This window comes from Macaca nemestrina, chromosome 8, assembly GCF_043159975.1.
Source record: "Macaca nemestrina isolate mMacNem1 chromosome 8, mMacNem.hap1, whole genome shotgun sequence".
NCBI classification, from domain to species: Eukaryota; Metazoa; Chordata; class Mammalia; order Primates; family Cercopithecidae; genus Macaca; species Macaca nemestrina.
This window is the reverse complement of record NC_092132.1, coordinates 13,725,872-13,750,826: the sequence shown is the minus strand read 5'-3', so window position 1 is coordinate 13,750,826 and position 24,955 is coordinate 13,725,872. Positions and strand designations below refer to the sequence as shown.

The window sequence follows — 24,955 nt, the reverse complement described above, 5'->3', positions numbered from 1 at the left end:
ATGTAATCACCAAAAACCCAAATAAGTAAAGAAAATCATGAGCAAAAAGAACAAAGCTGCAGGTATCACACTACCTGTTTTCAAACTGTAATATGAGGTTACAGTTATTAAAACAGCATGGTATGGCAAAAAAAATTAGATACATCAATCAATCAATAGAACAGAATAGAGAGCCCAGAAATAAATATGGGTTTATGCATGGTACATATGGTCTATCAACTTTCAAGAAAGGTGTCAAGAATACTCAATGGGAAAAGGATAGTCTCTTCAGTAAATACTGTTGGGAAAACTGGATTTCCATGTGCTAAAGAATGAAATTGTATTCTTATCTCATACCATATAGAAAAATCAACTCAAAATGAATTAAAGACTTAAATGTAAGTACTAGGAAATTTAAAACTTCAAGAAGAAAACATAGGGGATAAACTACATAACATTGGTCTAGGTAATGCTTTTCTTTTGGATTTGACCCCAAAAGGGCAAGCAACAAAAGCAAAAATAGACAAATGAGATTACATCAAACTCAAAATCTTCTACATAGCAAAGGAAATAACCTTGTGCAAAGACAACCTACAGACTGAGAGAAAATATTTGTCAGCCATACATCCAATAAGGGGTTAATATCCAAAATATATAAGGAACACAAACAACTCAATAGCAAGAAAACAAAATGCCCAACTGAAAAGTGGTCAAGGGACCTGAATAGACATTTCTCAGAAAAAGACATACAAACAGCAAACAGATGTATGAAAAAAAAATGCTTAACATTGGTAGTAATTAGGAAAACATAAATTAAAACAACAATGAGATGGCATCTTACAGCTGTCAGAATGACTAAAATCAAAAAGATGAAAGATAAGTGTTGGCAAGGATGTGAAGAAAAGGGAACCCTTATACACTGCAAACAGTAAAGTCAATTAGTACAGTTATTAGGGAAAACTCTATGGAAGTTCTTCAAAACACTAAAAATAGGATTGCCATATGATCCAGCAACCTTACTTATGTATATTTATTCAAAAGATTTGAAAAGTTTGTTTTAGAGATGGCTGCACCCCATATTCACTGAAGTACTATTTGTTAAGAAATCAACCTATGTATGTACTATTTATTAAGAAATCAACATTAATCAACCTAATCAAATATTTTTTCTCAATCTGTAGGTTGCCTTTGCACGCTGCTATTTCCATTGCTATGTAGAAGATTTTGTTTGGTGTAGTATATATAGACAATACATGCATTACGTATATATACTTTTTTAATCCATTTATGAATAAAGTATTGAATAGTACCCATGAATAGATAAAGAATATGTAGTATAGGCTGGATGCAGTGGCTCATGCCTGTAATCCTAACACTTTGGAAGGTGAACGCAGGCAGATCACTTGAGGTCAGGAGTTTGAGAATAGCACGGCCAACACGGCAAAACTCCGTCTCTACTAAAAGTACAAAAATTAGCCAGGAATGATGGTGCGTGCCTGTAGTCCTAGCTACTTGGGAGGTTGAGGCACAAAAATTGCTTGAACCTGGGAAGCAGAGGTTGCAGTGAGCTGAGATTGTGCCACTGCACTCCAGCCTGGGTGACAAAATGAGATTGTCTCAACAACAACAACAACAACAAATATATATACACACACACACATACACACACACACAATGGAATACTATTCAGTCTTAAAAAAAGAAAATTTTATCATTTCTGATGACATGGATGGAATTGAAGAGCATTCTTTTGAGTGAAATAAGTCAAGGATAAAAAGACAAACACTGCATGATGTAAGTGTGAAATATAAAATAATCAAAGTCATAGAAGCAGAGAGTAGAGTGCTGATTACAGAGGCTGTGGGGTGGGAAGAATGGGAAGGTGATAGTCAAATGTTATAAAATCTCTGTCAGACAGTAGAAATACTTTGTTTTAAGATCTATAGCACATTATAGTAAATACAGTTAACAATAGAGTATTAGTCACTTCAAAAGTGCTAAGAGAGTAAATTTCAAATGTTCTTGTCACAAAAAAAGTTAAGCATTTGACATGATGGTTATGTTAACTAGCTTGATTCAAGTATTCCATATTATATTCATAAATCATAATATCATTTTGTACAATATAAGCATATGCAATTATAAATTGTAGATTAAAATATATTTTAATGTTAAAGAAGAAAGGGAGATTCAGACCCGTTGACTTTTGATCCCAGGTTGTCTGGCTTTGAATCTCACACTCGTTGTTCTGATTTTAACAAATATTTTAGCTCTATCCTAACATGGTGACCATTGCCATTCACCCTAATTTACTCAATGAGTATATTCATAATAAAAATATCAATAACAATTATTTACTTGATGAAAAATTATATTTGGTTGGTAGGATGTAAACAGAAAGAAGTTGCATACTTTCTTACTTCAACTCCTATAAAACCACTCTGTTGAATTGCTTGCCCCTGCCCCTCGATAAACTATGGGTCAATCTAATAGCATAGGTTTCCAGTTATGTTACTTCCTGTCCCTCAGAACGCTAAGCTTCAAGATAAAGTTTACATTTTCTGTTTTGGATAATTTTTAAAGAATTACTGGGAAAAAACACATGGGATGATGAGCTCTGTTTCTTGGATAGAATTCTCATTCTGATTGCTCGGCCAAAGACACTGCCATACTTACATCTTGTAAGTAATAGGTATAGTGGACATGCCAGAGGAAATAAGAGTTGTTATTTCCACCTTATTGGTTTTCAATGGCCTACCAGCTCTTCTACTCTAGTGAGCTAAGCTGGAACATTTAGTACTGTCCCCACAGGCTTCTTTTGTTCTTACCTCTAAAAAAGCCTCCCCTTCCATGCTTTCCTTCCCCTGGCTCTTCCCTAGCCCTACCTTTTCTAAAAAGGCATCTTCATAAGTTATGTTACTATAGCTGACATATGGGGCAAGAGAGAGACAGAATAAATGTGTTTTATAAGAAAGAAAAGCGAAAGTGGTTCCTTTCCCCTTTCCCGTGGAAACTTTCAACTCCAGCTACGGTGGGCCCCAATTATCATGCCCAAAGGGTCTCAATATGTACCCTGACTCTGAAGGCTCTGATGCAGTCTCAAGAACTCTGGTTTCCTGGGCCTATCCCTTTGGACAATAATGTTTGAAAGGAGAGTTCTTGGGTTCTCCCCAGAAATTAAAACTTGATGACCCATATGTGGAAGCCCTTAAGTAATGGTATAGAATTCAATCTATGGGCCAGATGGTAGCCACATCACACTGGATTTTTAACAAAAGTTTGGAAATTCCTAGAGACCTGTTGAATAGCTTTGACCAAAATGCTGATAATGATATGGACAATGAAATCCAGGCTGAGGTGTCTCAAATGGAGATAAAGAACTTGTTGGGAATTGGAGCAAAGGTGACTCTTACTATGTTTTAGCAAAGAGACTGATGGTCTTTTGCCCCTGCCCTGGAGATTTGTGGGACTTTGAACTTGAGAGAGATGATTTAGGGTATCTGGCAGAAGAAATTTATAAGCAGCAAAGCATTCAAAAGGTGACTTGGGTGCCGTTAAAGGCATTAGTTTTGTAAGGGAATTAGAGCATAAAAGTTCAGAAAATTTGTAGCCTGACAATGTATTAGAAAAAAATTCCATTTTCTGAGGAGAAATTCAAGCCAGCTGCAGAAATTTGTATAAGCAAGAGGAGCTGAATGTTAATCCCTAAAACAATGGGGAAAATGTCTCCAGGGCATGTCGGAGGTCTTCATGGCAGCCCCTCACATCACAGACCCAGGGCCTAGGAGAAAAAATTGGTTTCCTGGGCTGGGCCCAGGGTCCCCCTGCTGTGTGCAGCCTAGAGACTGGCTTACCTGAGTCCCAGCCACTCCAACTGTGACTAAAAGGCAATGAGGTACAGCTCAGGCCATCGCTTCACAGGGTGGAAACCCCAAGCCTCGGCAACTTCCACGTGGTGTTGAACCTGTGGGTGCATGGAAATTAAAAGTTGAGGTTTGGGAACTTCCACTTAAATTTCAGATTTGGAAATTCCTCGATGTCCAGGCAGAGGTTTGCTGCAGGGCCAGGATGCTCATAGAGATCCTCTGCTACGGCAGTGTGGAAGGGAAATGTGGAATGGGTGCCCCCACACAGAGTCCCTACTGGGGCGCTGTCTAGTGAAGCTGTGAGAAGAAGAAATAACAGATCCAGTGACAGCTTGCACCGTGCCCCTGGAAAAGCCACAGACACTCATTGTTAGCCTGTGAAAGCAGCCAGGAGAGGGGCTGTACCTTGCAAAGCCACAGGGGCAAAGCTGCCCAAGACTGTGGGAACCCACTGCTTGCATCACTGTGACTTGGATGTGAGACATGGAATCAAAGGAGATCATTTTGGATTTTTAAGATTTGACTGCCCTGCTGGATTTCAGACTGGCACACGGCCTTTAGCTCCTTTGTTTTGGCCATTTTCTCCCATTTGGAATGGGTATATTTATCCAATGCCTGTACCCTCATTATATCCAGGTAGTAACTAACTTGCTTTTGATTTTACAGGCTCATAAGTAGAAGAGTCTTGCCTTATCTTACATGAGACTTTGGTCTGTGGACTTTTGAGTTAATGCTGAAATGAGTTAAGACTTTGGGGGAATGTTGGGAAGGCATGATTGGTTTTGAAATGTGAGAACATGAAATTTGGGAGGGACCGGGGCAGAATGGTATAGATTGCCTTTGTCCCTACTCAAATCTCATCTTGAATTGTATCTCCCACAATGCCCACATGTTGTGGGAGGGACCCGGTGGGAGGTAATTGAATTTTGAGTGCTATTCTCATGATAGTAAATAAGTCTCACGAAATCTGATGGTTTTACAAAGGGGAGTTTCCTTCACAAGCTCCCTTCTCTTTACTGCCACCATGTAAGATGTGACTTGCTCCTCCTTGCCTTCCACCATGATTGTGAGGCCTCCCCAGCCATGTGGAATGGTGAGTCCATTAAACCTCTTTTTTATTATAAATTACCCAGTCTCGGGTATGTCTTTATTAGCAGCATAAAAATAGACTAACACAGAGGGAAAGTATTACATGATACTGCTTTGTTGGGAAGTACAGCCCCAGAGCAGCAAGAGTAAAGCAAACATAAAATGAGGCAAGCAAGGAAGAGAAGCAAAGTAAAATAAATTGCCATGCTTGCCATTGTTCCATGACAAGTCTCACAGAGACCCAGCCCATCATTTCTCAGGCAGCTCTTCTTGGCCACACAGTGTGCCTCCTATATGGCAGAAAGTCATGTTTGGTATAATCCAATGAAGAGGAAGAAAGACATGTTTATCTTCTAGTTTCTTTTCATATTCTTTCTCCTTCTAATCAAAGTATGCTCACAAGTACATAACTCCCCAGAACCGCCTGCCCTCTCTGAAAGCTGCTGTTCCATAGCACTGTGTTTCATCTAAGTCTTGGACTATGGTGAAGGGAGCAGCGTGTGTCTAGTCTTGAGCATCGGGAGAAATATACAGAGTCAGTTGCCAAGTTGTCATCTAAGGCTAAGCAAGACACCAAGGTTTGGGGGCACAGATGAAGCTAAAGAAATCTAAAAAGGGTGTTTTCAAATTAAAGAATGAATAGATGCCTAGGATATTGGAAAAAAAGAATGAATGGGATGTTTCAAGCAATAAAAAGAGTAATTAAAATGATAATAATAATTGTTGGAATTTATTGTTGTGCCAGACACATTTGCGAATGGTAACTAGTCCAGAATGTCTACAGATAAAGTCACATTGGAGGTAGCTGAAGCACAGCTAGCATCAGACAATGAAGGGATCTGAATGACATGGTAAGAAGTTGGAAGCAAAGACTATACCAGGTATACCAGTCCAGCAATGTCATAATAACGGAAGCTAACCCTTGTAAAGATCTCATCATGTTCCAGAGAGAGGGAGAGCCAGAATTTGGATACACATCGAATGACTCTAAAAGGCATAACCGTAATTCCTGTACTAAATGTATGTAGTGTATTGAAACTTGGCAAACTCAGGCTACTGGCAGGGTCAGATGACGAGGCCCTTTCAGAGGCCATTTTTCAATGTTGAATCTATTTACCCAGATGTCAGTGTTTCCTCCGGTAACTGTTGGGGAAAATGTTGCAGTAAAAGCTTGCCACCTGTTAATTACTGCACAAAAACAGCAGGGTCCAAAGTCATTATTGTGTGTCCCTAATAATTACAGCCACACAATGGTGAAGGGTCCTCTTGGATCCTTTTGCACACAAATGTGCAGGCCTAAACGCCAGGTAGGTAATGACGATTTACAAGAATAATAATAAATGCCAGTGGGGGCACAGGTAATTAAGAGATGTAGGCTGCAGACAATGTACTCTGAGCAAGTCTGGAAACAGACCAGGAGAAATGGGGGAAGCTTCCATCTAATCTGAATTGCATCTGAAAAGACTGACCAGCATGTCCATTAAGTACAATTTTCTTAATGCATAAAGAGGGAAGCAGATGTTAAGATTCGAGTGGATAAATTAGCAAATACCATTGCCAGCATGGGAAAAAGGCTTACAGTCCATCTTTGGTTGAATGTGCAGACATGAAATGAGCATGACTTGGAACAAGAAATAGAGGTGAATGTAATGCCATAAACCAACAGCTGATGGAAATAATGAGGATGGCTACAGACATCTGCACTGCTGGAATGAAAACTAAAAATCAAAATTAAAAAAATTTCCAAATTTCATTTAGAATTTGGCATGTTAGAGATCCAATAAGACAATGAGCCATTCAGAATTTCAGAATGTCCAGACCCAGCCCGATTGCTGCCAATACTTTGGCTTTGGTTTATACATTTTAAAATCAAACGTATTGGATCACACCAGACTTCATTTTGCCTTTTGACAGATGTGCCCAAAATTTGCAACCTAAATACATCATGAGAAACCTGCGGGAAAAACCCGAAGTGTCCTTTTTAAATTAATAATTTTAAATGAACTTTTTTTAGTCAGTTAAAAAGGAAACATTGTTATGAACTTACTGTAATCTAGATCTTAAGGCCAAAATTTTGCACATAGCTTTTCATGTAATCTTTTGCACAGAGCTTTAAATCTGTATCATTATTTCCACAGTGTAAGTCAGAAAACAGGCTTATAGAGGATAAATGGGAACAAGCAAACAAACAAAAAACTTCCTCAGTTTAGTAACGGTTGAGATGCAAATGTACATCTTTACATCCTGTAAACTTATTTTCTTTCTACCACATTATATTCCCTTCCTAAATTCCTCTCCCAGGCATGTAAGTACTGATAAGTTTGAAAAACATCTAGTACCAGGCATTCAAACCTCTCTGCATCATTCTTCATTCGACAATATCTTTCTGCCTAAACAATGCTTTTACCAACTGCTATGCTTCAATTGTTTCTTTTGTTCTTAATTAATAATTTTAGATTTATAAAACCATTTTGAAGACAGTTCAAAGGGTCCCCATATACTACAGATTCAGTTACCCCTGTTATTAATGTCTTTGATTATTATAGTACATTTGGCCTGATTAATGAACGAATATTGATATGTAATTGTTACCAGAGTCCATACTTTATACGTCCTCAGTTTTTCCTTTATTAAGTTTTATGTCCTTTCTTAAGGTCTAGGGTACCATCTTGGTTATCGTTAACACTTAGTAGTCAGCTCTCCTTAGGCTCATCTTTGTTGTAGTAGTTCATCAGATTTTTCTTGGTTTTGGTGACTGTGACAGTTTTGGTGATTACTGGTCATGTATTTTACAGAATGCTCCTCAGTGGGGACTTGCGTTGTTGTTGATATAATTTACATGACGTAAAATTCAACCTTTTAAAGTACATAATTCAGTGATTTTCAGGATATTCACAATGTTGTACAACCACGAGCATTATCTAATTACAGAACATTTTCATTATTGCAAAAAGAAACCCTGTACCAATTAGTAACCACTCCCCATTTCCTCCTCCTCACAGCCCTTGGCAACCACTAAACTACTTTCTGTCTCTATGGATTTGACTATTCTGGACATTTAATATAAATAGAATCATACAGTATGTGGACTTCTGTGTCTAAATTCTGTCACTTGGCATAACATTGTAAAGGTTCACTATGTTATAGCCTATAATTTATTTCTTTCTATAACTGAATATCTCATTGTATGAATATACCACACTTTGCTTGTACAGTCTTGTTGATAGACATGTGGATCGTTTGCACTTTTTAGTTATGATGAATATGCTGCTAGAACATTCATATACAAGTTTTTGTGTGTATACATACTTTTATTTACATTGAGTATATTTCTATGAGTAGGTTTGTTTGGTTATATGCTAACTCTATGTTTAAATTTTCTATGACTTGCTAAACTGTTTTTCAAGTAACTCCTCCATTTTATAATCCCAACAACACTATATGAGACTTTCAACTTCTTCACGTCATCTTCAACACTTGGTACTATCTGCTTTTTAAGTATAGGATCCTAGGATGAAGTGGTATCTCTTTATATGCTCTTTAAAAATTATGTGTCTCTTTTGATTGACAAACCTTTTATATATCTATCATGCACAATTCTCTCTCTGTCTTTGGCTATGGATAATTAAATTATAATGTGACGGGATGTGGTGCTCTTTAATTCTATCCTACCTGGAGTATGTTTAGCTTCCTAGATGTGTCAATTAATGTTTTTCATCAAATTTAGTGAATTTTGACCATCATGTATATTGTGTTCTCTCTCTTTTCTCCTACAAGGACTCCTATTATGCATATTTTTGTAGTCTTAATGATGTTTCCTAGATCTTGAAGTCTCTATTCAGTTTTGTTTCTCACATCATTTTTTCTGCTCTAGATTGGATAATTTCAATGGACTTATCTTTGTTTTGCCAAGTCTTCCATCTACTGCTCAGATCTGCTGGTGAACTTCTGTAATGAGTTTTGTCACTTTTCAACTCCAGGTTCTCCATTTGTTTCCTTTTATAATTTCTATCTATGGATGTACTATATAGTTCAAACACCCTTCTTCTGGTTTCCTTTTGCTCCTTGTCCATCAGTTATTTTAGGTCTTTGAACATATTTAAAATAACTCTAGTAAAATATTTTTGTATTGTCTAATGTCTGGGCTTCTTCCGAGACAGTTTCTATTGACTGCTTTTCTCCCCTGTGTATGGGCTGTATTTTCTTGTTTCCTCATATGTTTTATAATATTATGTTGAGATTTGGACATCTTTAATACTGTAATGTGGCAACACTAGCAATCACATTCTCTTTTCCCCAGGGTTTCCTGTTGCTATTGTTGTTGTTTTGGTAGTTTCTTTGAAGTAATTATATAGTTTATACTTTTGTTATATGTGGCTAGTGATTGGACAGAGATTTTCTTGAACTCCTGAAAACTGTAAGTCTCCCAGTCTTTTCCAAAGGAATCTGTATGCTTGTTAGGATACAACTTCAATACTCATCATACGTATTACAGTTCTCATAGTCTTCAGTTCCTGTTTAGACGAAGCCTCAAAATTAGTTAAAGATGACTGCTTTGGGCCTTCTGAGGTCTTTCCTAAGCATGTGCATAACCCTGTATGTGTGCTCAGCCCTATAAATGCATATGGCCTTCTAGTTTTATGTAAACATGTTGGAGCTTTTCAAAGCCATTTCTGCACAACTCACCCCCAAGCTTCTCCTTTTGAATGTTTTTGGTCAGCCTATTTCCACAACTATAACCACTTCAGGAAGCTGTGATATTAAACAATTACCATTGATTGTTTTTGACAAATGTCCCTGGAGAAAAGACTCTTCACACTGGCCAAGCTTCAGGTCTGGTCGAATAAAGATGGCATTATCTTACAGAAAACCACTGAACAAGTCAAATAATGTCTATTCTCTTGAAGGTAGGTTTTGAAATAACCCCAAACATATTCTTCTCTGTCCAGTGGCTTCCAGGCTTCTGTTTTTTACTGCAATCATTGGCTTTTGTTTTTAAAGTCTACCATGTTTCAGGGTAGGAGGAAATGGAAACAGAGCAAGTTCAAATGCCAAAAACCCATTATTCTTACTGATATTTAGCTTTTTTCTAAATATATGTTTTTCTGACTTCTTCAAGTCTCTGACTAACATCTAGAGTTCTGAAAAAGTTTGTTTTGACATTTTTTTTGGGCCAGTATTCTCATTTCATTTATGGAGGAGAGGATTTTTCAGAGGTCTTTATTTAGAATTACATTTCCCTGAATTCACATTTTGCCTCTACACAGTTGTGTGTTCTTACGTAAAATAGTTAGCTTCACTATCATAGTTTTTCTCATCTACAAAGAGAAATGATAATAACACATGCCCACAAAGCTTGCAAGGTCTGGGAAAAAGTAAAGACTCAATGTATGCCACCAACTCTGCCACTCATTCCATTTATGGATAGCTCTGAATTTTCAAAAGTTCTATTAGGCTAAAATCAGTTGTCTAGCCACTTCTATCTTTATGGTCTCAATTTGGTTGTCTGGGTCCATAAAAACCACATATCCTCTGTTTTTCATGTAAAAATATGACTCTAAAGTTAAAAAAAGATTTACATTTATGCATTTAGAAATCAAACATCCCAAGCTTGTTTATCCAGCTGTTCTTCATAAAATATTGCATTGCAGCTATAATTTGTCCCTCTCTCATAAAATATGTGGCAAGCCCATGATGCAGGAGCATATCAGCAGCAGTGTCATCTAGCCGGTTCTTATTTACTTTGTAGTTGATGAAACCCTCCAAGTTGTTTTATAAAAGCAACTGTCAAGCTAAGTCTCACCTAACTGTTCCTTGTGAGAATTTATTTTAACCTATAGGCAGAGTTTAATATTTATTTCTAGTTTCATGCAGCTCGTTTCAGTTTGCTGTTCTAGTGTGTGAAAATTCTCTTTCACATGTTGGCTATGTCATCCAACACATTAACAAATACCTCCACTTTGTACCTTTAGAAGCCTGAGTAAGTGTCTATGTCTCTTCTCACAGAGGAGATAAAAATATTGAACATGTGGACAATTATAGCAAAGCCTGTGTTTCAGTGATCACCCCAACTTCACTTCTATCCCTAACGTTTCCTGCTGACAGAAACCCCATTAAACAACACTCTTAGTTATTATTTTTTAACCCACCATGATCCCACCTTAATATATTCTCAGTCGTCTCACATTTTTATAGCATAGCCTTCGAGCGTAGATATTAAGAACATAGACTCACTTAAAGCCAAAACATTGGTGGTAGAGAAAAGAACAGGACTGTCACCAGTCTCTCTTATTTGGTATCCAAGAGAGGCAGAAAGATTCCTTAGAGGTAGCATGGGCTCTTGAATCAGATAGACTTGAGTTTGAAACTCAGCTTCCCCATTTCTAATGGTATAGCTTTGAATTTCTGCTGTCTCATTTGTACAATGAGGATAATTATGCCTCACTGGGAGATACAGCTATAGGGAGAAGACAGAACTATAGTGAGAAGCAAATAGAATTTTTTCCTGTATCCATCCTGACATTTCCCATCCTCCCTACATTCCCATATTAGTTATCCTCTAAACTTGCATAATTTTCTCACTTATCTTGTTTATTATCTGCCTCTATCCTTCATAGCCGAAAGCTCCACAAGAGTAAGGATTTTGTTCATTTCCTTATTCACTGTATCTCCAATGCTAAAAACAGTCTCAGTTATTTGTTGAGTGAATTAATGAATAAAAGGAGGAACAAATACATGCATAATGTATGTTTAAAGTGCTTTTACAGAGACTGGTACTTATAAGGCACTCAGTAAATTCCAGCACCCCTATCCATCCCACAGCCAGGGATGAAGACAAAAGACAGAGGAATATTTTGAGAGAAGATAAATTTTTGTTTTCTCTGGCTTTTGACTAAAATTCCAGGCTCAGTCCTTAATGTCCACACCTTCTTTTGTTGTAAGAGACTCACTGGAATGGTTGGTAAATAAAGAATGATGTATTAGTTTTCATATTTCTATAAAGAACTGCCTGAGACTGGGTGATTTATGAAGGAAAGAGGTTTAATTGACTCACAGTTCAGCATGTCTGAGGACACCCCAGGAGACTTACAATCATGGCAGAAGGTGAAGGGGCAGCAAGGCACCTTCTTCACAAGCCAGTAAGAAGGAGAGTGCTGAGCTAAGCGGGAAGAGCCCATTATAAAACCATCAGATCTCATGAGAGCTCACTCACACTCATGAGAACAGCATGAGGGAACTACCCCCCGATCCAGTTACCTCCACCTGGTCTCTCCCTTGACACATGGGGATTATGGGGGTTATATTTCAAGATGAAATTTGGGTGGGGACACAAAGTCCAACCATATCAAATGAGAATGCATAAAATAATGCCATATAAAGTAGGTAACTAAATCCAAGTTGTTTCATTAAGGTGTCTATGTCTGAAATGAGGACTAGATATCATCACATACTGTGATCAGAATGACTCTTTATAGATATTAGGGAAAGAACACCATGACACCCATAGTCTAATGACGACTGAATATTTGTTCACAAATTCATTAAACAAACCTCTATTGAGCATCTATAATGTTACAGTTGCTGAAGATGCAATTGTAAACAAAGAAAGACATAGTTCTTCATCTCAAAATACTCACTGTCTCATTGGGTAAAGAGAATTAAAAAAAAATTACACAAATTATTTGTGAACTACAGTAATGAAAAATGTAAGGAAGGAAACTAGAGTAGACAATACCAATGTATAACAAGGGACTTAACCAAGTCGGTTGAGTCAAGGAAGGTTGATGTTAAAAATGACATTGTCTTTGTTCATGTGGATTATTAACCTAAAGCAGGGGTCAGAAAATCTTGTTCTATGGAACAAATCCAATCTTGATTTTATAAATGAAATTTTTTAAAACACAGCCACTGTCCTTTATATATATATTATCTATGGCTACTTTTATGTTACAAGGCTTAGCAGCTGTGATACCAACTATAGTCCCATAAGCCTAAACTATTTACTATTTTTCTCTGTATAGAAAATGTTTGCCAACTCTTGATATAAATAAATAAAAATTAGAGATAATTTTGTAACTATAAACTACCTTAGATACATTTTTAAAATAACAATGGCAAAAATAACTTACATATATTTTTAATAGTTTTTAATGCAATTTCAACTGCATCATCCTATTTAATCTTCACAACAAAACTGTATGGATGATATTTTCATCTATTTTTGATGGGTAAGGAAAGGAGCGTTCCTTCAGTCCATACAGCTCAGTGACATCAAAACTCAAATCCAGCCTTTGTCTTTCACTCCTATAACAGAGTCTGCAAACACATGGTCTGCAGGTTATTTCCCACCTGTGGACATGTTTTCTTTGCCCAAATGATGGATGTTGCATGACAAAACTGTAAGCTAACGTTTTTAAATTATGGAAATTTCATATTAAAGTCATATTTTGAGATTTTTTCTTGGACAAGTGGAAATTATAATCTTTTGGGATCTGAATTGCTACTTGACAATTACTATGAGCAGAGGCCCCTAAAATCATGACATTTACTCTTCAGTGTCTTTCTATGGTTGTTTGTTTGCATAGTGTTATAGTTTGTCTGTGTCCCCACCCAAATCTCATCTTAAATTGTAGCTCCCATAATTCCCATGTGTTGTGGCAGAGACCTGGTGGGAGATAATTGAATCATGGGGGCAGTTCCCCCATACTGTTCTTGCAGTAGTGAATACATCTCACGAGATTTGATGGTTTTATAAGGGAAACCCCTTTCACTTGGCTCTCTTTCACTCTTTGCCTGCCACCATGTAAGATGTGCCTTTCACCTTCTGCCATGATTGTGAGGCCTCCCTAGCCATGTGGAACTGTGAGTCTATTAAGCCTCTTTTCCTTCATAAATTACCCAGTCTCGGGTATATCTTTATCAGCAGTGTGAAAATGAACTAATACACATGGTGTCCATAATTTTCCCCTTCCTGTGTCCATTCCACTTTGCAACGAGACTGTAGCATTTCTCATCAAGAGGTTAGACCAATGTATTCATCCTTTTTCTCTACACTGGTCTTCTGATTTAGTTTGATCAATAAAATGTGGCAGAAGTGATGTTAAAACAGGTCTGAATATAGCCTCAAGAGGCCTTATACACTTCCAGACAAAGTAACTTGGAAATTTATTCAATCTCCATTTGAACAATAGGCTTGCCTGCTGGAAGCTGAGAAAGCATACGGACCAGAGACAAGCCATTCCAATGTGAAGTCATCAGTTTTTACCCAGCCAACCATCAACTGGCAGCAGACCTGAGAATGAGATAGGCCAAATGCAGAGCTGCCCAACTGAGACCAACCCAAATTATTGAGCCAAAGGGTCATAAGCCAAATTAATGGTCATTTTAAATCTCTATATTTGGAAATGCATTGTTACGTAGGAACAGCCAATACAATACTCCAATTTATTGTCTCCCTTCACTGAGTTTAATTGTATAATTCGGTTTATCACTATATTTACATTATTTTCTTGGAGTACAAAACTGTTTTTTAATGTCCTAAGTCTACCAAAAGTCAGAGAAAATTTAACTAAAAGGAACATGAAAATTTTCATATTTCTAGCCTTCTTTACATAATTGTTTTGCCTGCTTGTCCTCTGTTAGCATGTCAGTCTTCAGCTCTGCTAATACCCACAATTAACAAATAGCAGATCTATTTTGCTGCAGGGTTTTAAGACTTGTAACTCTGACCTAGAATGCCCATATGATTTGGGTGTCTGCTCCTACCTTTCAAATATTTGAGGAATGAATTTTCTTAGAAATAAGGGAGAAAAATCAATGCTACATTGTTCCATTCATCTGCACAAATTTTCCTTTCTTCTTTCTTTCCTTTTTTCTGTTTTTCTTTCTTTTTCTCTAGTGGGAGCAACCAACCCCAAGACTGCTAAGAATACCTCATTTAAGATATTGCTGCAAAAAGTGAGGTTGTTTCCTTATCTCTACATTGCAGGTGCTGAACACATCTTCGTTATTCTAAGAGCTTCATAAAAGTAACTTTCTCTGGTCAGCCAAAAAACTTCAAAAACAATAATATAAAACAGGTTCAAATTCGATTTCATCCTCTGTAATGTGGGTGGCTGAGTAAAACTGGAAAGTCGTCTCTGACTGTTGGATTTGTTGTGTTTTTTTTTTCCATGTTTGGAGTTAAGGTCATACAGCTTTGTGGAGAGCTATTAAAAAAAGTTTGAGAGCCTTCCCCCAAACTCTCTGTCAAACTTTAGTGAACAAACTGGCCTGTAATAAAAAAAAAAAAAGAAAAGAAAAAAGAAAAAAAAACTAGATAGGAAACAGAAAATGATGAGCTCATTTGGGAGCCATCAGTGATTGTTCCCTAATTAAAACATTCAAGTGATACAATTTAATCTGATTTTAATTTTTTAGAAAAGGTTTTATAAGTTATTAAACATTACTTTAGTCCACATTCTCCACAACTTGAAATATAGGTAAATTTTAGTTTGGGAAAGTTTGGGGAAAGTACACACAATATTCTTTTTAACTAGGACATATACATTTATCATCATGAATTATGCACACATACACACACTGTGTGTGTGTGTGTGTGTGTGTGTGTGTGTGTGTGTGTGTTGGGTGTGTGTGGAGAGAGAGAAAAAAAAGAGAGAGAGACTCATGTTAGCTAGTAACATGAGTTTTGTGATATTCAGGTCACCATATTGCTGTTTTCCAAGGCTATATATTCTTTCAAGGTAGGCTGAAATTTTTAGAAAGAGAAGAAGCAGGAAAGCATTAAAAGGTCTTCAGCTCATCACAGAATGAATGCTACAGGAAGAAGTGGGTGCTCACTCTGCTTGCTCTTCATACCTGGTCACCTCACCTCTAGGCTGGTGACATGTGTGGTTATCTTGGGCAGTCTTTACCTTCTCCCAGGTTTCCTTCATCACAGAAGACCCCCTGTGGCCATGGTTAAGCCCACCACCCCTCACAGAGCAGTCAGAGTCCCTTCTCAGGCTGACCTTAAGAAGGTAGAGGTGGACAGATTTGAAGATGGATTCCATTGCTATTCCTGCTTTGGCCAGAAAAACCATAAAGCATGACTGATTTATGGTATGGTTAAGGGCATAATATGTGAGGTCAGGCTACCTTGGCTGGAATACTGGCCCCCCCATTACCCCTTAGGTGATCTTTGCACTCTGAGTCTCAGTTACCTTATCTGTAAAATGAGAATAATAACCAGTAGTAAAAGTTAAGTTTTCCAAATGTGTGTATGAACTTTCATCCCTGCCTGCTATATAGTAAGTTCTCATGAAATGTTAGTAATTTTTTTGTCATTATCATTATTATAGTCAAAGAAACATTCTGTTAACAACTCAGGATCCTTCTGGCATTTTGGGGGTCATGGGTTGCCTTATACATCTCACCACAATGTCATTTCCTCATGTTCCAAGCCTCCATCATTCCCACTCATGTAAGCATCACCCTGGCTACCTTCATCATACATGTAGCATATGTGAATGCCTCTATCTACAAGTCAGATGCCTCACATGTGAAACCACTTTAGTCTTGTTATAAACTGAATTGTTTCTCTCTCAAACTCCAATTCTTATGTTGATGCCGTAATTCCCAATGTGACTGTGTTTGGAGACAGGGCCTTTAAAGAAGTAATTAAGGTTAAATGAAGTCATTAGAGTGGGCCCTAATCCAATACGACTAAAGTCTTTATAAGAAGAGGAAGAGAAACCAGAGATGCACACGCACAGATAACAGAACCATGTGAGGACACAGCTGGAAGGTGACCATCTGCAAGCAAAGGAGAGAGGCCTCAAGAGCAACCAACTGCCTGGCACAGCCCCTTGATTTGAGACTTCCAGGCTCCAGAACTGTGAGAAAATAAATTTCTGTTGTTTAAGACACTCTGTCTGTGACATTTTGTTATAGAAGCCCTGGAAGACTAATACAGGTCCCATCTCAGTAGGGATATAAAAATAAAATTTTCTTTCTTTTCAATCACTGCCTTCAACTCTGCTTTTTCAAATCTCTCTTTTCCATCTCTTAATTATATCTTGGTTAGATTCCATAAAATTTCCCATCACTTTCAGTTAATAACCTTCCATTTCATTCTGAAGCTTCAATCACAAACTTGAGTTAATTCTCTTTGTCCCACTTCCCCTTACTTCATGGATCAAGGGACCTGAGGTAAGCTGTGGCAAGCTGCCACCTGAACTGACTTTTACTTCAGTCCTTCATCCCAAGCACCTTGAGAAGGAAGGCCTGGTCAGATTCTGGGAGAGTCATCTTCCTCCCTGTTTAATAGCTACTCCTATAAATATGTTACCAGTGGAAGGTATCCAAGTTACCAGCGGCGAATCCATATGGGTCTGCAGGAACTTCAGTTCTTGCCTTCTTAGAAGAAAGAATTTGATTGAAGGGCATAAGGCAGAAAAAGAGACCGAGGCAAGTTTCAGAACAGGAGTGGAAGTTTACTTAGAAAGGCTTCAGAACAAGAAATAAAGTTCACTTGAAAGAGACCCAAGTGGGCACCTGAAGGTCAAGTGCAGTGTTTAACCTTGATCCTAGGACTTTATAGGCTGACCTCTTTCCCATGATTCCTCCCTCGGGGTGGGCTGCCTGCATGCACAGTGCCCTCCTTACCCTTGGGAGGTGAGCATCCACAGTGAGTTTAGGAAGTTGTATGCGTGCTCATCTGAGGCTTTCCTCCCTTTTCTGGTTGCGTGCCCCCAGAAGGTCATACCCCACCATTTTGTCTCTTAATACACATGCCCAGGAAGTTGCTTCTCACTGCACCTGCATTCAATTAACACTTTAGGGCAACAGGTGTGAACCATCACGAATAATCTCTCCCTGGTGCTGGTTCCCAATTTATTACTTTTAGAGAGACAATGTGATAATTGCTGAACCATCACCCAACATTCTTAGTGGATGGGGGAGAGCCCTCTCCTGTCCCATTTATGCTTATCTAACTACCTGTAATAGATCCAGAGAAGGAGATGGAGGAGAAGGAGGAAGTGGGGAGGAAGAGGAGGAATTAGGGTAATGAAGGTAAGCTTTACCTTGGAGAACATCCCACCTGTCAGTGATGGCCAGCATCTCTGCCTGTTCTTCTCACCTAGTTACCTCACTCCAGATGACCTCTAGCTTGGTGACATGTGTTATTTTCTTGGGCGTCTTTACCTTCTCCCAGCTTCCTTCATCATGAAAGACATCCTTAGAGAGAAGCAGTTACGCCTCTCCTCACTCATGAGCTAATATGGTCAATACCACCAGTCTCTTCTCTCGGATATAGACTAGACAAACCCAGAGATCCTGTCACTCCCTTAAAATTCCTTGTTTCTTTAAATGGAGTGATAAAAATATCTCAGGTTTTCTTATGCACTTGTAAAATGAGTCAGAGAAGGTCTTTGACAATGTCCTCTTTCCAGGTACATTATAACACTGTCTCCTTTCACTATAGTTTTGGCAAAACTCTAGAAACATTCCTCCCTTCAAAAATCTACAGCAGAGAAATAGACAGCAGCCTTGGTGTTCGTGTAGCTCCTTCAACTCTAGGAGGCATGTGTCAAACACTAGTTAAGACTTCTATTTTATTTTATCTTATTTATTTTTTACCGTATTCTACACTACACAAAGGCAGCATCAACATGGGCTCACAGTTTGTGCCACTTAGCCAGCATCTAATGCAGGACACATGATCCCTGCATTCTCCTTTTTTGGCAGGTAACCCCAATCACCCTTGGGTTTGAGGAAGGGAAAGATACACCTATGGGAAGGAAGAGACCTCTCTGTGAAAACTGAATTCCTGGAAAGACACAAACTCTTGACTCTGGCCCGACTTGTGTGCCCCCACAACACACACCCTGTATGCTAACGAGACTGGGATGGGTGCAATTTAGAGTGAAGACCACTTGTAGCTAGATTTGTTTTCCATCCCATAAGCTCATTTCCTGACAGCATTTTTTAGGATGTGGAATAATTAGTGGTGCTTTTTCTTTTCACTGGAGGTCACAGTTCACAATACTCACGGCACTGGAAAAAGCACAAATCAATGTCTAATTGCATACACATTTATGTCACTTAATTCTCTAAATAACAGTATAAGATAGGAACCATAAATACAGACAGGAAAATGAAGGGCCATGATGAGTCCAGGTCTGTCTGACGGTGAAGCTCATACTTGTATTCCCTAAGCCATGTTTTTGTTACACCATACTATCATCCCAACCATGGGAGGCCTTCATTCATCTTCCCTGGTTTCTGCCTCTTTCATTTCCCCTTGAACTACCATTTTGTCTCTAGACTTTCATCCGCCTTCAGTCACCTTCTAATCACTCCCCAAATATTTTCTTAAAAAAAAAAAAAAAAAGATTTCCATAAAACTTACATTATTTGACATGTTTTACAATTTTTACATCTGCATAAACTTTATGACTCTTTAAACTATTCAGACTTCCTCCCTTGAAGAGCATATGTGCTGTAACATGTTGAACCAAGGAGTGAAAGAAGACTCACTTTGTCAATGAACATAAACGGAATTGATGTTTGAGCCTTTAAGAGCCAACTCATGTTTTCAAATGTTTCTCTCTCATCCCCATAGACTGTTAGTGCTCCAGAAAGGAATGCTTAATTAGCCTGTGTCTTAGAAGAAAGAAGATAAAAAGCAAAGCTGTAAGTGACCCACACGGACATAGGAAAAAAGTTAACCTTTGTTGCTGTAAGTCACTGTGGCCTTTGGAGTGGCTTATCATTCCAACACAATTTAGCTAATCCTAATTGATATTGTATCCCTTTATCTTTCTTCCTTTTTCTTATTTTCTTTGTCTTATCTCCTCTTGTCTTCATTCAACTTCTTCAAACTAATCTTTTCAGATCTTGCCAAATATTTTTCTCTTACCAAATCCTATAAGCTATCTGATTTCTTCTGTTTCCTACTATCTTTTTTATTCTTTCTTCAACTGATTTTATCCTATCTATCCACTACCCAGTTGGACTGAAAGGAAAATAGAGGAAGGGTATAGTAAAATATCTTTTGAGAAATCATGGCAGATAGGGACCAGGAAGGTACAATTCAGAAAAAGACAAAAGAAAGGGAGAGTGGATGTTAATCTACTGATCACCAAAGCCTTATAATTCAGGGCAGGATAGCAAATGTTTCATTTTTAAATGAATGCTTAGTGTGTGCTATGTACCTTGGTGAGAACTGTGGTTACAGAAATAAATAAAACATATTTTTGACTACCCAAAAGCAGACATTGATGGGGAAAATAGGTATGATTAATATTTAATGTAAGTATTATAATATATTAGACACTGAACTATGATTACATTTGTCACACTAAATCTCTTAACCAACACCCTGTGCCGCCTTCCTAACCAGGTGCCATAAGAGAATAAAGGAAGTCAAGGAAGGCTTGCATGAACAATGACTGATTAACTTGAGAACTGGGGGGAAAATGAGATATTGGGTGAAATATTGTTCCAGGCAAGGATACTAACCCTGACAAAATGCTCACAGGCAAGGGAAATAACTTAATAGTTTTCTGTGGTGTTTTGCAATCTTCAAAGAAAGGAAATGAACAAAAGTCCCTGGTCTTAGGAAGTTATTAGAAGAGGCATAATGCAAGCACCTGAAAAGGAATAAAATCATTGACCAAGAATGAGGACAAAACATTTCACATGTTTTTAGTTCATTGTCAACAAAGAAACAATAACAGATACACTAAACAAGTCATTTACACATTTAGGATCAGAAGTTTGGGTATACAGCCTGCAAAGATATTTAGTTTGTCTCACACAGTGCTTCAAAAACCAAATCACATTAGTCGCCAACACTAAAAGAAGTGAAAGATGTTGCACTGAAAAAAATCAGATTTCTGGCTTCCCTTTCAAAAGTCCAGTATCTCCCTTCTGCTAAATACCAGTTGCCCCATAAGATAGGTCATAACTCTCCAGTTAACCATTGTTCCACTATCTTCTTTAGTCACTATAATTTTCTTGCACCTTGCCTGCTTCACTCATTTAATCTCTTAGTCCTGCATGTATTTAGTATTAAAACCCCTAATAAAGATTATCAACTCATTGATTTTTCAATTATATAAAAACAAAGCAAAACAAAATTTCGACATGTATGCCCCTGGAGTAACACTGCATAAAGTAACAACTTCACTTCATACATGTGTGTAATTAGTAAGTATCTGCCAACTCGCCATGCCAATATTATAGTGTATCAAGCTTTCTGTTGTATGGTGCTATTAACTCTGTCTGGAATATGAGCAAGTACAGGCCAATAAAATACTATCTGAGAGCTCTTGGATTTCAAAATGACTTGTTAAGCCTCACTGAGTGTAAAGATGGATCACAATGACATGCCGCTGGGGGAATACTGTTCTCCACTTGTGGATGGTCAGATAAAATTCAGAAATTGTTGCTCTGATCACGGAATAAAAAATTGCCGTCATGCACTTTCCAGCAAATGCACCTTGACTTGTTCATTGCTCAGCTGTTCATTACGAATAACTGAAGACTTGAATACATGCTTACTGTGTAATCCAATTCTACACTTACCTTTCAGGATAATATTAACAAGGATGCTTCTCATGAGAAAACACATTAATGCACTACTCTGTGTTAAAAATAAAAGCACAGGTTCCTGTAAGTGGAAACAAGAAAACTGTATTGGATCCAGAGAATATACCAAAATAATTGTAACAGAGAGTATGACAGGGATAGACAAAGGGGAAGAAAAACATTTATTGTGAGTACATGATATGCCACAGATTATGTTGAATGTTCCACATAAATTTATTTTCTATAAACTGTCAATTAAGCATGATTCATAGGTTAGAAAGAAAGGACTCAGGCTTGGGGTGGGGATTAATTAATTAAAGTAATTGAACTAAATTTCTAGGTCATGTTAGCAATAGATATCAAAATAAATAGAGGGAAAAATAAACAATAAATACCTAAATAAATACAGGTCTATTCTGTACTTAGAAATAAATAGAGGTAGGAACAGTGGAAATTTTATGAAGAAGAAGGCAATGGCAGGAAAAATCTGTGTGTGTGTGTGTGTGTGTGTGTGTGTCTGTGTGTGTGTGTGACCCAGTATATATACTACAGGATATATATACACGTACTACTTTGCCTTCTTCAAACAATGTGCAGGTAAATATTTCATTTTGATTTGGGTAGTCACACTAACTCTGGTTATAAAAGCTACTATGTTAATTTTACACATAAAAAACTACACACAAAATAGTTATTAATTTTGTCACACAGTAGGTGCTTAATAATTAATAGCTATTGATATCATTGTCTCTGAACTTTACTGATAATATTGATATTGTCAGAGAAGAGTGAGTATGATTTGGACTACTGGATACATAAATCCAAGTAGTAAAATATTCTAACATTTCAAGATTTGACTCTTTCATAAGAAGAGCTAAAAAAATTTTTATCCCTCAGTGATAAACAGTTACTGAGGATGGAGGCAGAGCAAGATGACCAAATAGAAGCCTCCAGTGATTGTCCTCCCTGCAGGAACATCAAATTGAACAACTACCTACACACATAAAAAGCACATTCATAAGACCCAAGAATCAGGTGAGAAGGTGGACAAGACAGTTGAATAGAAGTCTTCATCAATCACTTCCCCCACACCCCCATAGGGACACCAAATTTAACAACTACCTACACAATAAAAGCACCTTCATAAGAACCAAAAATGAGGTAAGTAATCACAGCAATTAGTTGTAACTTTAAATTGCTGAAAGAGACACTGACGATGGTAGAAAAAACAGGCTTGAAACACCAATGCCACCCTTGCTTTATTTCCTGGCAGTGGCCTCCTGGCATGGAGAAGGAATCCGTGCACTTGAGGGAGGGAGAGCACATTGATTGTGGGACTTTGCATTGGAACGGTGTGCTGTCCTGTCACAGCAGAGAGCATCACCAGGAAGAAATTAGCCAGTACCCATGGATAGAGCATTTAGATCAATGCTAGCCAAAGGCAAACTCTCCACCCCAGCAGTCAAAACCTGAGTCATGGCAAGCCTCAACACTGTAAGCTAAAGTGCCTTGGGGTCCTATATAAATTTGAAAGGCAGTCTAGGCAGGTTCTGGTGCTATGCTGAGCTCAGAGCCAGTGGACATGAGGTACATATGACCTACTGAAACACGAGTGGAGGTGGCCAGGGGCGTGCAACCTCCCACAGCACTAGAAAGTGTAACCTTTGCAGCTCCAGGAGAGACTCCTTCCCTCTGCTTGAGGATAGGTGAGGTAAGAGCAAAGAAGACTTTGTCTTGCAACGTGGATACCAGCTCAACTACAGTAGAATAGGACATTGGGCAGAGTCCTGATCCCCTCCCTTCCAGGCCCTAGATCCCAAATGACATTTCTAAACACACCTTGAGCATAAGGGAATTCATTGCCTTGAAGAGAAGGACTCAGTTCTGGCAGGATTCATCACCTGCTGACTAAAGAGCCATTGGGTCCTGAATGATCAGCACCAGTACCCAGGCAGTACTCACCATGGACCTTGGCGAGACTCTGAGATATGCTCGCTTCAGGTGTAACCCAGCACATTCCCAGCTGTAGTTGCTATGGGGAAAGCCTCCTTCCACTTGAGAATAGAAGAGGAAAGACGAATTTGTCTTGCAGCTTAGATGCCAACTCAGCCACAGTGGGGAACAGCACAGAGTGAGCTCTTAGAATCCCTGATTCCAGGCCTTAGCTCTTGAGTGGGATTTCTGGACCTATCCCGGGCAAGAAGAGAGTCTGCTTCCCTGAAGGTTGAGTCCCAGGCCAGGCAGCATTCACCACAAGCTGACTGAAGAGCCCTTGAGCCTTGCATGAGCATTGATGTTAGCCAGGCAGCTTTTATGTAGGGCCTGGGGCTGTGGTGGCCACAAAGAAATATTCCTATTAGTGAGAAAATGGGAGAGAAGAATGGGAAAGACTTCTCTTGTGTCTTGGGTGCCAGATCAGCTGAAGTAGAATGAAGCATCAGGCAGATTGCTAAGATTTCCAACTCTAGGTCCCGGTTCCCAGACAGCATCTCTGAATCTACCTGGGGAAGGGGGAACTTGCCATCTGAAGGAAAGGAAACAAGCCTGGCTGGCTTTGTCATTTGATAATTGCAGAGCCCTAGGGCCTTGAGAAAATATAGGTAGTAACGAGGCAGTGGTAACTGCAGGACTTGGGAAAGACACAGTACCACATTGGCTTCAAGTCTGACCCAGCACAGTCCCAGTGGTAGTGGCCATAGGGATTACTGTGCCACCTGACCCCCAGCTCCAGGCAGCTAGACATAGATTCCATTTGTTTGGCAAAATGCAAGGGAAGATAATAAAAGTCTCTGCTTTGTAATTAAGAGAATTCTTCTGAATCTTATCCAAGATCACCAAGGTGGTACCTCTGTGAGTCTCCAAGAGCCATTGTGTTACTGGGCTTGGGTGCCCCCTAATGCAGATATGGCTGTAATAAAACCAAAACTTGGATTACAACACCCAAGTCCCTTCAAATACCTGGAAAGCCTTCCCAAGATGGATAAGTACAAACAATCCCAGACAGTGAAGATTACAATAAATGCCTAATTCTTCAATGCCCAGACACCAATGAACATTCTCAAGTATAGAGACCATCCAAAACACACGATCTCAACAAATAACTAAATAGGGCACAAGGGACGAATTCTGGAGAGATAGAGATATGTAATCTTTCACACAGTGAATTGAAAATAGCCTTTTTAAGGAACCTCTATGAAATTCAAGATAACAAAGAGAAGGAATTCAGAATTCTATCAGATAAATTTAACAAAGAGATTGAAATAACTACAAAGAATCAAGAGAAATTCTGGAGTTGGAAACTGCAATTGACATACTGAGGAACTGTACCAAAGTCTCTTAGTTACAGAATTGATCAAGCAGAAGAATTAGTGTTCTTGAAGACAGGCTATTTAAAAATACTCAGCAAAGAAAAAAAATGACCTACAATATCTCAAAATTGCCTCAAA

General features: G+C 38.4%; 1 long non-coding RNA gene across 3 annotated transcripts in view; it reads right to left on the bottom strand.

The window, feature by feature from the left end:
- LOC105492813 (uncharacterized) overlaps positions 1-24,955 on the bottom strand; it is a 597,887-nt gene that overhangs the window by 245,946 nt on the left and 326,986 nt on the right. For all 3 annotated transcript variants that reach the window (XR_011606732.1, XR_011606730.1, XR_011606731.1), the window contains one exon: positions 3,834-3,943. This is a non-coding gene — a long non-coding RNA (uncharacterized lncRNA). The remainder of the gene's footprint in view (positions 1-3,833; positions 3,944-24,955) is intronic.